Below are 13,015 nucleotides of genomic sequence, written 5' to 3'. Positions count from 1 at the left end.
CTAAATCGATGAACAGCTTTAAGTTTTCCAACTTAGGTGAATCGTTATATTAATGGGCTTCTTCCCTGAGAAAAAGAGGTTTCTGCATTTTCTTACTTCTTTCTTTGATATATAATATCATAACGTATAATTGGGATATAGATAGTATCGGAGTAGAATTATTAATCTATTTGCCCATATTGTAGCTCATTTGTTTGGTTCTTGCATTTTTTACGATGGCGAAGGCTGATATAAGACGATATATTCCGAAATTATTTCCATTCTGAAAACGGCTGACATCAACCTGTAAATGCGTGTTATTACGAGTGGACTTAAAGCTTCAAAAAATTGAACGCTGCCTTATCTCTTCTCTAACTGTTGGTGTTTTGAAATCAAAATTATAATTCATCTTATGGAGCTGAATATAATGTAATGGTATTTACCGAAACGTGGTTCAAATCATGTGTCCATGATTCTGAAATTCTGTGATTTGGCTACTAGATATACAGACAGTATAGAGAAGATACGCTAAGCGGTGAAGTCTTAATTGTCGTTAAAATGTTGGGGATATTTGTGCACGATTGCAACTTAATGGAACTTCGGCATTCGTCACATGCTTCTATATTCCCACCTCATCTGATATTTTGGTTTTCATAAGGCACCTCCAATGTGTTCAGTGAGTTATGAACTGTTTAAAGCCAGATGACGAGCTTCTTGTCCTAGGGATTATAATCTCTCGCTAGTGTCCTGGGTTGTTGGCGGGCAATTCATTGCTTTTCTCCATCATCGTACCCGTATAAATGGAGTTTTCGGAAGAGATCTACAACCCCTGCCCGTTGATGTTGGATATGCTGTTTAATATTAATGAAGGATTACAATATTTAACGTTGCCACAATCATATCATATTTTTTGCATTAAAGAACATGCTTGATTTTCCACTCAGAACAAGACGTGAATTTCACTCGTTAAACAGTAAATTTTAGCTATATCTTAAATATAAGAAATCAACTGTTTAGCGGGTCCAAAAATTTTTACAAGTTTATAAGTTCAAAGCGTAAAGTAAAGGGTTACCCATCCCTTATGTATAACAAGAGATCTAAATGCTTTAAAACTCCTAAAGTACGTGATCTATTTGCTGATTGCTTTAATAAATCGTATTCAAATGTTAATTTTCCTTTGCATAATAACGGTACTGTATGGATTCGTTTATATTGTATAGAGTTCTTTCTTCGCTCTTGAGGATAAAATTCTCTTCCAGTTTTCAACTTCTCAGTCTCTCGACTTCGATTCCTTGATCATGTGCTGACTTCATAAGCACGCAATTAGCGTATATCTAGACCAGTTGTACTACGTCACTGCCTAAAAATGCAGGAAAGATTTTCAAATTTATAGAGAATTAGCTAAATTAAGTGCTTTAGTTAAGATATTTGAATCTTTAATATCTATGAGAATTTGAACAGTTTGCCAGCATATGGTCAACTTACTTAACGTGTAATTTACGTCGCACGTTTTCTTAATTGAAGCAATTAAACTCGATTTATACGAACTTTTCCAAGAATTTTACCAGAGTTAGTAGGCTTCTAATTTATAAATAGAATTCTATTAGCTTCCCAAGAAGTATAGTTTCTTAGTTTGAGACCTACCTTACAAGTAGAAGTTAAAGCTTACTGCTTACACAACTATTTCTTTGTGTGTTTTCCTTTCGTCTATTGTTCGCCAAGGGGCCACTTGGGTGCTCTTTCATTCGGCCTATTCATAAATGACTTGCCCGTTTGTGTTAGTAATGCTAGAATTCTAATGCACGCAGATGATGTTAAAATACTTTACTCGTTAGAGTCCACTGCAGAAACGGTGTTATTACTGACTGATAAGTATAAGATGACCACTTGGTGCCCGACTGGTTCTGAATTTACAAAAATGAAAAAATATGTTTTTTTTTGTGGCGCGACTGCCCCCCAATTATTACATCGCTGATTACACGACTTTGGGGTGGTTTTTGATTTCAGGTTAAAATTTAATCGACATTTGCAAACAATTCTCCATGCAGCCAAATCGCTGTTGGGGTTCTTGAAGAGGTTGAGTTGATGATGGTTACATAACTGAACGATTGTATACGCCGTTAGTTAGGCCAAGATACTGTTCAGTTATTTGAGGTCTTACCTACTGATGTGATATCGATGCAATTGAATCAGTGCAAAAAAACTTTCAAATCAAAATAGAGTGGAAATTAGATTGCATTCTTCGTCCGTGTGAACACAGATTAACTTTAGTCGACCTTCAAACTTTAAAGAAAAGATGTCAATGTATGAGCGGTTTGTTTATGGCCAAGCTGTAGATACTCTTTCTAAGGATATGCGCTCTGCTTATTTGCTAGACAATATCTCTTTTAATGGCCCTGGTAGGTACTAGGCATTATATGCCTATTACGTTATTGCTCACTAACTGCGTCCTTCACAATATTTTTTGTATACTTTGTCAAATATACAATGGGAATTATCACTGGGTTGATGCGGACACAGGCTTGTACGATATTAAAAAACGCTTGCTGCGAGATTGACTAAGGTCGCTCTGTTTTTGTAATACGCGGTGCTGTATAAACGACAAATAAAATACGTGTCTGTTACTTTGTGTATTTGAGAATTTATAGGGGATGGATAACATTTATCTATCTGATTATATCAACCTAAGGTTAGATTTATAGGTTGGCTAAGAATATTGTGTTTATAGCCAACCACTTTTTTTTTTATAAATAAATGACAGCTATGAAGGAAAACAACCGGCCAAATATACGAATTTTTCCGTATATACCATGACTATATAAAATCTTCTGACATACCCACAATCAGTTGACAATTAACAAACAATTTCCGTAAATCAAATATTGGATTCTTGCTTGTCTTTTTCTTACTGCATACAACACATCAATTATTAATTACCGGAATTGACATGCTAATAATAAAATATCTATATTGTTTCTAGAAAGTGATAACCCTTAAACGACGTCTGTCTAAATTTCATGTAATTTTGACCTTTTGTTTACGAGACACTATGGCTTCCAAAAAAGCCGAAGTTCGTCGACGACCAAAATCTATCGATCAAATCGTGAAAATTAATCTTGCTAACCAATGGTGAAGTCTCAAAAGATTAATCAGACTCTAAAGATACTAAAACGCTATGTGTTCACCATCTCACATGAAAATTTGGGCATGAGAAACTACTTTTTCCAAATGTGTGTCGCGTGTACGCACATTAGAATAAATCGGTGTCTACAATGGCAAAATTTGCATGTATTTAACTTTAACCTTTTTCTTCAGTCGACCTATTCTCCCTTATAGTGAGTATTATCCGTTTGCAAGTCTCAAAATACTGCTGCAAGGAACAATAAATTATCAAGCCATTGGGAAAACGAAAGCGTATTTGAAAGGCTTAATAAAATGTATTACGAAGAAGGCATGGAAATATCGAATAATCATTGGACTGACTATATCACTGTTGAAAAAGTGAATTTTGCAAAAAAAAAAAAATGTAACTTATTCCCGGAGCTTATTGACCGAAGTATTATCTCCTGAGCTAGAGAGGTATTCTGTTTTAGAATCAGTGCAAAAGTGGGAACAATGTCAAAAGTACTTCGTTGTTATTTCTAAGCAAACAACAAACGGAAATTGAATGACAATTAATTCATATATTTAATATGATATTGTTAGCTTCTAATTATATGAACTCTATTTAAACTTTTTAACTGCTATTGTTCATTCGCCAGGAAAATGGTGAATACCAGATGGTAGATACCAGAATTATACATCCTTAAGTGAAGTACAATTTTTATTATTTTACATACCGTGCTTACGCTTGTTTTTCGTTGGAAAAATTTAATAGGCTTTCAATCTCATATGGTGCAATTTTTTGCCTATATTTTGCTTAAACATTCGAAACTAAACAAATCTTTGAATAGCATACTATTTAAAGCGATTGTTATATTCTTTTCTTTTACAGATTTGTCTTTCTTAAATTATTTGTGTTGTTTTTTAACAAATTTTTCTTAGTCTTTGGTTTTTTTTTTTTTTAATATATGTTACTAAACGGATGTTCAAATGAGCCGTAACAGCGTATTACGCAAAATATATATGTAAAAATACGTTTACAAATAAACAAATGCATGAGAACGATATCTGTGCTTGAATTTCTCTTATTATTTCTTTGGTGGTCGTTTGGGTATGTTGCGTAGGAACTAAAAATGTTTTTAAAATTTTTTTTTTTAATATTTCTTAAAATCACTCAAAATTTCATGATATGTGCCATACACAGGAAATTATTTTGTTTTTGTAAAATAAGTAAAGAAAATCTTAAGAAAATTTAGATATGTAAAAGATGAGGAGAGTGAAATAATTAAACCAATTCTTAATATTAAATCATTATCAAAAATTAGATATATGCCCAAGTACAAACATAATTAATTGTATGGACATTAATGCCAGTGAAGAGAGAAGAGCCAAAATGGGAAAAAATCATAAGCTCAATTAACTTTGTTCGATCATTTGAGCAGCTAACCAATAAAGCAAGTTCTTGTAGACTAGGCCAGAAGACCAGAATAGAATGTAAGACCATTATAATCTGAATAAAACTAACCTAACTAATTACATCAGCACTCAAATACTTTACGTGCAACGATATATTTGAGGGTACGCCACTTAAAGAAAGGGAGAAGTCAAAAACTATTACTAATACAATCTAAAAAGAGAAATTCGTCTTGATTCTCGTAGCAAAGTAAATGTAGGGTTGTTCCTTAAAAATTATTTGAAATGCATAACATAAAAAGCTTAATAACTATTTTAGCGACGAATATTCACCTGCAGTGACCCTAAACTATTAAAATAACGTGAAGGTAAAGACAAAACGTTTAATAAAACTTTATTAGATATTATGAATGCATACATAAAGTAAATATAATATTATATTTTTTCATTCAATTTATTGTTTCTGATTGTTCATTTGCATGTATGTATACAAAGAGCGAAAAAAAATTATTTCATTTCTTACGCCTATAACAAACAACATTTTATTAGCAATTGCTTTATACTCTTATATGCAACAATAGCTACTGTGTTAAAGTTTAAATTCGCGCGATTGAGAACGGGCGATAGACGTTTGCAGAAATGTTACGTCCAATTCTGAAAAAATTCTGTAAGATTTATATGCGTTTATTTTGTTCTCAAAAATATTTGATAACCTCTCGGACGTGCTCCAAAACTGAAGTGCCGCATTTCTGGTCTTTGCATTCTTTTGAAAGCTTTAATTTCCTAACCTAAGTGCAGAATAGGTTTCAATATCGTACTTAAATGTAAAATACTTTAAGAGACACACAGGCGCATAAAGAAAAAATAAACAGTTTGGGGAAAAAGAAATCCATTATTTCTTCGGTAGATGGCTGCACTGATAGATTTCTCGTAAAGTATCGATCAAACAATTTCCGATTTATGCTCGTTGGAAAGGTGACATTGCGCAGTAAAAAAAATTCTTTTGTTGTTTTTTGTTTGGTGCATTCAGTTCTGAGTTACAGCGTGTTAAAAATGGAAGTGAACAAAGAGAAAATTCGGTACATTTTACAGCTTTTCTTTGACAAAGGCGAAAATGCAAGCCAGGTGGCTAAAATTGTGAATGGTGTTTATGGTTCCGATACTGTAACAGCCAATTATGTGCAATTTTGGTTTCGTAGATTTCGTTCAGGAATTTTTGATGTTAAAGATGCACCTCGCACAGGTAGGCCGGTCGTCGAAAATGTCGATAAAATCGGAGAAATGGTCGAAGTTGACCGGCTTGTTAGCAGTCGTAACATCGCCCAGGAGCTAAAAATCGACCATAAAACAGTTTTAAACCATTTACACAAAGCTGGATTCAAAAAGAAGCTCGATGTTTGGGTGCCACACCAATTAACAGAAAAAAACATGATGGATCGAATTTTCATCTGCGATGCCTTGGCCAAACGGAATGAGATAGACCCATTTCTTAAACGGATGGTGACTGGAGATGAGAAATGGATCACATACGATAACCCTGTGCGAAAACGATCGTGGTCAAACAGCGGTGAAGCGCCTCAAACGGCCAGGAAGGTTTTGCTATGCATTTGGTGGGACTGGAAGGGGATTATTTATTATGAGTTGCTTCCATATGGCCAAACGCTAAATTCTGATCTCTACTGTCAACAACTGGACCGTTTGAAGATAGCGATTGACCAGAAACGGCCAGAATTGGCCAACAGGAGAGGTGTCGTGTTCCACCAGGACAACGCTAGGCCACACACATCTACAGTGACTCGCCAGAAACTTCGGGAGCTTGGTTGGGAAGTTTTAATGCATCCGCCATACAGTCCGGACTTGGCACCAAGCGATTATCATCTTTTTCTTGCATTGCAAAATTTCTTTAATGATGAAAAATTGGAATCTAGGGAGGATTGTGAAAATCGACTACTAGAGTTTTTTGCAAATAGAGACCAGGACTATGAGAGAGGCATTTTGAAGTTACCTTTAAAATGGCAACAAATCATACAACAAAACGGTGCATATTTGACCCAAATCGGACAATCCGAAGCATGTTAAATAAAGTCCTGAAGTTCATATAAAAATAATGGATTTCTTTTTCCCCAAACTAATACAAACAGGGTAAGTCTATCCAGACTATGACGTGTTAGATTACCTTAAATTAAGCAAGGTAGTCAAGTTCGACATTATTTCTTTACTACTTAATTTAGATTTCCAATTACGACAAATATAGGATGTGGAGTAATAAAATATTCTTAGTACAAGATTACAAATAGTATTTATTTCTTAAGTACGTCACTTTCTTTTTTAAGCTGGCTGATATATAAGAATGGACAGATAAAGGTGACATTATTTCCGTTATCACGAATTCCATTAACTTATAGGCATGACAAGCGTAAAATGAGAACCTGTGAAATATCTGCATTTCGTCGAAAACTGCTGGCAAGAAAAAGCAAAAGCAGATAAACAATTTGAAATGTGTCTCAATGGCTCAGTAAACATTAACTGGAAAGGAAATTTCCCATTCCAAGCATTCTGGCTCATTATTATAAATATAGGCAGAGACAACGAGATATATATACACATGTATATAATATATATACATATATGATAATAATAAAACAAAAAGAAGTAATAATAATAATATAAATAATAATATATAAATAAACATATAATTTACATTTCGTTGTGTTTGTTATAGGCTTATCGTGGCTTTTTTCTGAAAAAAAAAAGAAATTTCTAAATGTTTTTACAATCCGTACCTAGGCTTTGAAAGCGCATGGATGTAGTTAATATGTTCCAGATACAAACGAATAGTGTTACTTCCATAATAATACCGCAACATGCGCCTATTTATTATTGTTTTAGCTATCATATTATTATTTACTGTCAGTAACAATGACGGTTTAGAGTTTGTTTTTATGGGAAAGGTTCGCAGTGTGAAGGATAGCTCTGGCTTCGGTTGAGAAAGTTGAAGTACTTTCGTGAAATATGTGATTGAGAAGAACGTGTACTGTAGCATCTACCACGGCACAAACAGGAGGCAGGCCAAAAGATTTTGAGCCGTCTGTGTATAAAAGATTCCAACCAGTACTCACCAATGCTTGGATTTTTTCAGCTATTAGATTCCTGAAGACGTAATTTGGAGTATCTTCTTCCTTGTGCATAGACAGCGATATGTCAAAAGAGCAGTCTGTCAAAATGGAGGTTTAACACCAAAATAGCGGAAAATTATTAAGGGAATGTCCAATTCCTTTGCGACGTACAAACAATAGTCAATTGTAGATGGTGACTTTTGAATTTTCTTCGCAATAATAATCCTTCTCAAGCCATCACCGCGAATAGATTTGTTTGAATTAAGAAGGTTGGGGATTATTTTAGCTTTCAACTCATAAAATCTATTTTCTAAAGTTTGGGAGACCAGTTTTAATTATAATATTATTTATAGGCGTCGTCCGAAAAGCATAACAACTTGACTTGGTGATAGACCGGTTTAAGGATGTTGATATTAGATTTGCAGCTGTGGCCATAAATTATCAAAGCGTAGTCAATCTTGCTTAACACAAGCATTTTGGTGAGATAAACAATATTGGTTATATACGCATGGCTTTTCCCATCACACCCTTGTTCACCCTTGTTAAAAGAGAGTTTTTTAACCGAAGACAGTGTGTTTTCCAACGATATTTGTTGGAAAATTTACGAAAAATTTATTTAATTTTTCCACCCTAGGTGCAACCGTTTTTGTGTTATCTTTTCAATTGAATTGTGACGCTTTCGGTCTTTCTTAACTTAACAAAAAAATTTCTGATAAGTCTAATAGTTGTTGACAGCTCAATCAGTTTTATTTAATGCTCTGGCACAAGCCTAAATTAAGAGTTAAACTCTTTTACGTTGGAAGTGAGCTGAAGTTTTATAACGAGGCCTAACGAATCCACTGAACACCGATAAGAATAGGCTTTATTTGTTTTGTATGACCAGAGAATTATTTAAATGCATTCAACGTGACACCCTTAGAATAATGAACGATACGCATTGCGCTTTCTTACATGTTTTGTGATAAATATTCTATAATGATTGGTTCAAGGCATCAATCAGTGACAACGTTAAACGAGTATAAACAAGTAAGAAAGTTATATTTGGCGGTGGCCGAATCTCGCATACCCACCACTATGCTTTTCGCATTTTACTCTCCAAGTTCTTCTTTTTGACATCCATATCGCTGGTAATATTTAGAAAAAATTAATCCACCAGGTCGCCGTGTCTATTATATTAATTTTAGAATTAACCCATTTTTAGGCAGATATCTTCATTTGACGAATGTAGAAATTCTGCCTTGTTTGCGATTATGATGAGCGTAAGGCCTGGAAAAAGTGAAAAAAAGACAATTTAATCGCTTGTAACTTCGTGGGGGCATGGCCGATTGTTTTTATTTTGCGCAATAAAAGGCCTACGCGTTAGTCCCTGTGCAAAGTGTCCCTTCCTGCGCTTATATACTTTTATACTCCCCATCTAAGGATAAGGGATAAATAATTTTCTCAAAATGTTTGCAACGCCCAAAAGGAAATTTCAGAAACTCTACGAAGCAACTATATTCATGATTAGCATCAAATTGTGAATCGATTTAATCATATCCATCCCTCCGCCTGTATAAAGTCTGTTGTAACCATTCTCCTAGCCGCAACAATGAAGGTATCGACATCAAATTTGACAAAAACATTGGAAGTTCTTGCAGGCAGGTGTTGAAAATGGGTATAATCGGTCGAAGAATGCGATCACAGTACAGCCTGAAGTGAGAAAAACAATAAAAATTTAGTTTTTTAATCATTGCTCATAAACTATAGCAGATAAATGTACAAAAATTTGAAAGCATATTTTATGGACGATACTGTTATAGAATACCGAAATTCAAGTATTTTTTAATACCGTTACGACCCGCAGAATCCAGCTTTAAAAACTTTTATTTTAAAAATAGGAAAAATTAACCGCGCCCACTTCATATTCGCGTCTATGTCTTGTCTTTGTACTTGGTGAAATGGATAAGCTCTTACCTTCATAACAGATCATTCAGGGTTCTGTTTAACTTCATCACCTAGGATGAATTTCACGTGACGTCTGGCGTCCCAAAATTCAGCATTTATGCGTTAATGATCTCAGTTTGGCATTTAAATCTAGCCATATTTTAATATACCCTGACGATATTAAACGGTCTTCTTCCTTCTTCTTGGGATCGTATCACCTTCAACTTGAATCAAATAGTTAGGTTAAATGGTATTCATTAAATTTTATAAAAGTAAATCCAAAACAATGCAAAAAGCTTTTTTTCTCAAGGAATATATCAATTAGTACTGAGTATTTCATCGATTCACTCAAGTTGGAAAACGTAGATTCGTTCATCGATTTAGAAGTTCTATTGGACCAAAGATTACATTGTAGTTTGCGCATTGAGCTGTCTTTAGGTAAAACTCGGTATCCGCTAGGTTTCATTAACAGGTGGTCCAAAGAGTTTAAGGATCCTCACATTACAGAAGTCTGCCTAGTTAGAAGCAATCCTTGTTGTTTACCCTTAGGAATTTTGGTTGCGACCCGCTTGCCTCCCTGCCTCCTTATGAAAATAGGTTACATCCATTATCCTTACCATCTCTTGAGAAACGTAAATTTATTCTTGGTGTTTCGTTCTTAACTAAGTTAATAAATGGTACTATCGATTCGTACATATTACTTGATGAGATAAGCTTTAATGTTTAATCGCATCTTTTGGCACTGTATCTTCATTAAGCTTAGTCAACGTAAACGCATTTATGAGCCGTTTGATCTGTTCAAAATTGTTTGCAGAAACCTAAATGATGTCTATCACTTAACCTCAATATCGGATTCTTTAAAGTCTATCAAAACAAGTACGCTTTATAAGCGCGATTTGCCTATAACGTATTTAAACTAATTTGCAATCTTAACATCTCACTATGATTCAAAAATTAACTGGTGTTGTTTACTGTTATTGGTTGCCAAGCTTTTGCATGTTTGTAATAGCGTATAAGTTCACAAGCACTTCGATATGTACCGGTTGTAGGTGTGCCTTTTCACTAGTTGTGCACATGCTTTGTTTCTTTCTTATTTACTTAATTGAATTTTTTTGTTTTTACTTCTTCTTATATACTTTATATTAGTTTTTAATATTGATTAGCATATTAATTAGTATATTATATTTAGTGTAAGGTTTACTTGTAAGAGTTAAATGAATTCGGCTGTTAATTTATTTTAGCTGAGTTTCATGTGTAACTAAATCTATAAAAAATTAAGAATTAAACAAACTTTTATCCTTTGGTGGTGAATTAATTTAGGCTTTAATAAAGCTGATATCATTCTGAAATTCACCAAAAATATTCGTGAAAAGCATACACATATTTCATAACATATGATATGTAAACCATTAAAATCAGAAACAACGTCAAAATTTTAAAACATTATCAATTGATAATTTGCAAAGTACAGCAAATACGCTTTATGTGACAAGTACAGTTTATTAAATCACCCCATAGTATCCAAAATTCGTCCTACGGCGAAATGGCTAAGAGAAGCTAAAAATATATTTTCTTTTTTTTGCTAAATCTTTCTTTCCTTATATACACATGTAATTATGAAAAATGTGGCATACAGTCGCAAACATTAGTTTTGGAATAGCTCCGGTTCAATGTTCCATTCTAAACGACAATTATCTGGTTAGAAATTGTCTCTCTCTCTTTGCCTTTATCTGCTGCCTTTAAAAATTCGTTAAGTCTCTTAATTATCGAAGTAACTCATTTAATCACAGGGGGAATTCTTTTAATTCCCACAGAGTTAATGTACAAGCAAAACAAAAATGAGAAAACGAAGCGTTAATAAAACTAGCTCATTTCTCATTTCATAATATAAAATGGAGATTATTATTATGTATAATGTACAGTGCTCAAGCGTGTGCTCAAACATTTTTGTGCACAACTGTTGACAATAAATTAGCAATGATTTCACAACAAATCGTAATAGAACGGACATATTTTAAAAACGATCTTGCATAGGTTTGCTGAGGCGTACGTCTATGCTTTAACTAATATCAGAACTATTGCGCCTTATAGTTTCTAAACAAATTTTTAGAAATCATCTAATAAAGAATTTATCTAGCATTCAATACGTTACACCTACTATCCATATGGGACATGTGTCATTTTATTTATAATGCATTAAAATATCCAATGATACCTCATGGACATATATATTTACAGATTAGGGTGATATTTTGTGCTTGAATTATGGAAGGTAGGCGAATTGAGAAAAACTATCGAAACTTGGCGTATATTTGTTCGGATCAGTTTTCTAAATTACACTTCGAAGCAGCCGCAGTCTATCATCAGCGATCAACAAAGGAAATGTCAAAAATTCTATAAAATTTCGACTTTTAAAATACATGTGTTTCCTTTATTCTAAATCTGTTGACCTATCTGACAAATAATAAACAGTCTTAAAACCATTTTCTTCCCGGCTTTTATAATCAAAGTTATCACCGCTTTACTCTAATCCCTTTCAATTCATTCGAAGCAATATTTTTATTATCATTTGACTTTATCATTTCGATAGCTTTGAGCTTCAATCCTATCAATGCGTGAGAGTTATTTATTTATCTATTTACTTATTTATTTATTTTAATTCTACTTATACGCGAAACTCAACTAAACAAATAATAGTCGAGTTCAATTGGCACTTAAAGCAATACTTATATTAAATTAATAATAAAACTTAGTATAAGTACAATAAAACAAATAAGAAGGAAAAAAAGCATGTAGCATAGAACCACACCCACAACCGGTACAGGACGAGATTGGGATTGAACTCCTAAGCCATTGCAAACATGCATAAGCTTGGCAACCAACACGTTAACAACACAATATTATTTTAAATAACAAATAAGATATTAAGAATGAAATGTTTGTTTAAGTACGACATAGGTAAATCGCGCAAAGTTGCCTTAATAGACCGATAATGAGAATAAGTAATAGACATCATTTAGGTTCTTGCAAACAACTCTGAGCGGTTTAAACAGCTCACAAGTATAATTGCATTGACTAAGCTTAATCAAGGTAAAGTGCCTAGAGAAGCGATTGGGGACATTAAAACTTATTCCACCAAGTAATGCAGGCGAGTCAATAGTACCATTTATTACTTTGATTACGACGAAAACCCCAAGAACAAATCTACGTTTTTCAAGAGACGGTAAAGACAAGAGAAGCAACCTATTTTCATAGGGTGGAAGAGGGGAAATCGGGTCCCAACCCAAATTTCTAAGGGCAAACAGCAAGAATTGCTTTTGAAGAGATTCAATTGAATCTACGGAGACCACATAACTGAGGCATACTCGAGTATGGGTCTAACCAAACACATGTAAAGCCTTTTCGTAATAAAAGGATCATCAAGCTCTTTGGACTACCTCTTTATAAAACCAAGCGCGGACTTAGCTTTGCTTAACAAGAGC

General features: G+C 33.8%; 1 protein-coding gene across 3 annotated transcripts in view; it reads left to right on the top strand.

Moving 5' to 3' along the window:
• The window catches only part of LOC119637541 (glutamate receptor-interacting protein 1), a 92,065-nt gene that overhangs the window by 29,048 nt on the left and 50,002 nt on the right, over positions 1 to 13,015 (top strand). The window contains exon 1 of one of the 3 annotated variants that reach the window (XM_038033615.1): positions 4,842 to 4,862. The exons of the other annotated variants lie outside the window; for them this stretch is intronic. The gene's annotated coding sequence lies outside the window, so the exon portion shown is untranslated. Of the gene's footprint in view, positions 1 to 4,841; positions 4,863 to 13,015 lie in introns of those variants that run through there. 3 annotated transcript variants of the gene reach the window in all.

The sequence above is a fragment of the Glossina fuscipes genome, unplaced genomic scaffold, assembly GCF_014805625.2.
Source record: "Glossina fuscipes isolate IAEA_lab_2018 unplaced genomic scaffold, Yale_Gfus_2 60, whole genome shotgun sequence".
Classification (NCBI taxonomy): domain Eukaryota; kingdom Metazoa; phylum Arthropoda; class Insecta; order Diptera; family Glossinidae; genus Glossina; species Glossina fuscipes.
The sequence above is the reverse complement of the archived record's forward strand: the minus strand, read 5'-3'. Positions and strand labels throughout refer to the sequence as shown.